Source organism: Podarcis cretensis (genome assembly GCF_951804945.1).
Source record: "Podarcis cretensis genome assembly, chromosome: 3".
Lineage (NCBI taxonomy): Eukaryota > Metazoa > Chordata > Lepidosauria > Squamata > Lacertidae > Podarcis > Podarcis cretensis.
This window is the reverse complement of record NC_137172.1, coordinates 92,968,632-92,970,003: the sequence shown is the minus strand read 5'-3', so window position 1 is coordinate 92,970,003 and position 1,372 is coordinate 92,968,632. Positions and strand designations below refer to the sequence as shown.

Here is a 1,372-nt window from a genome sequence, read left to right as displayed (position 1 = left end):
TGAAGGAGTGTCTCCATCTCCATCATTCTGCCCAGACACTGAGGTCCAGGGCCAAGGGCTTTCTGGTGCTTCCCTTCCTGCGAGGAGTGAGGTTGCAAGGAACCAAGCAGAGGGCCTTCTTGGTAGTGGCATCCGCCCTGTGGAACGCCCTCCCATCAGATAACTATCTGACTTTTAGAAGACATCTGAAGGCAGCCCTGTTTAGGGAAGTTTTTAATGTTTGATGTTTTATCGTGTTAATATTCTGTTGGGAGCCACCCAGCGTGGCTGGGGAAACCCAACCAGATGGGCAGGGTAGAAACAAACATAGTAGTAGTAGTAATAATAATAATAATGATGATGATGATGATGACATTTCAAGTTTCCCTTCCACATGGATGCTCAAAGAAGCTGAACTGTAACTTCATATAGGAACAGCTCACCTTTCCTCAGCAGTGGTGGCAGTGCAGCTGCTAAGCCAACGGCAGAAGGGTACGCAAAGGAAACAGACAACACAATTTAGGTTCTTTTAAAAAAACTTTATTTGCTTTCAACTTCTGTGGAAAATATGTCTATGAATTAGATTTACACTCAGACATCCACCATATATTGCAAATTTCTGTTCATTCCACAGATGAGTGAGCCTTTGTCCGCTCAGCTGCAACCTGATACAAGCACTTCCTAATGCACACTTATGAACACCAAATGAGTTCTAATCTCTCAGCAGGCATATGGTTATCAACGCAGTTTTACTGCAGTTTTTCCCCACCAACTCTTTGTAAGTCACTACACCTTAGGATATTTATATACGCTTGTTATTAAGTATTTCATAACCTATCATACAGTAAAAGTGACTTACTGTAGTCTTACTTTAAGCAGCTAATATTAAAGCCTCTTCTTTCCCTCTAAATCTCAGGTTATTATTATGTACAAATCACAGCCATTGTCTTTAGTTTTAAATTCTATACAATTCCTTTATGTTTCAGAGGTTCCTGACTCACAGATATATTAGTGCATTTCATGATTCTTCTTGAAATCATTAGTTATATACTAAAGAAGATGCAGGTTATAAGAAATGTCGGGCACGTTTAACTGCGTCACAAAGAGAGAGAAAACCTTATCTTGCAATCTGTTTGCTGCAATTTAATATCCTCTTATTTTTGTGCCGCATCCAAGTCTAGACTTTAAGACAGAACTGAAGCTCTCGTTTTCCTTTCAAGCTTTTAAAAGAGCAAAGAAATGTGCGATTGGGGTCTCTCCAGGTATGCAGTGAGCTGCTTGCAAGTATAGTGGAGCTGAAGAATGGCGTAAGGTACTTGCCTGATGCTCCATCATGGCTCCAGATCTTATGCCCTGGGAAGATACATGTGGTGGAAAGACTGCAGCAGCAAAA

General features: G+C 41.0%; 1 protein-coding gene across 1 annotated transcript in view; it reads right to left on the bottom strand.

The window, feature by feature from the left end:
• Positions 1-503: 503 nt before the first annotated feature.
• Positions 504-1,372, bottom strand: part of GCLC (glutamate-cysteine ligase catalytic subunit) — a 27,778-nt gene continuing 26,909 nt past the window's right edge. The window contains exon 16 of the mRNA XM_079970456.1: positions 504-1,372. This exon is cut by the window's right edge and continues 1,261 nt beyond it. The gene's annotated coding sequence lies outside the window, so the exon portion shown is untranslated.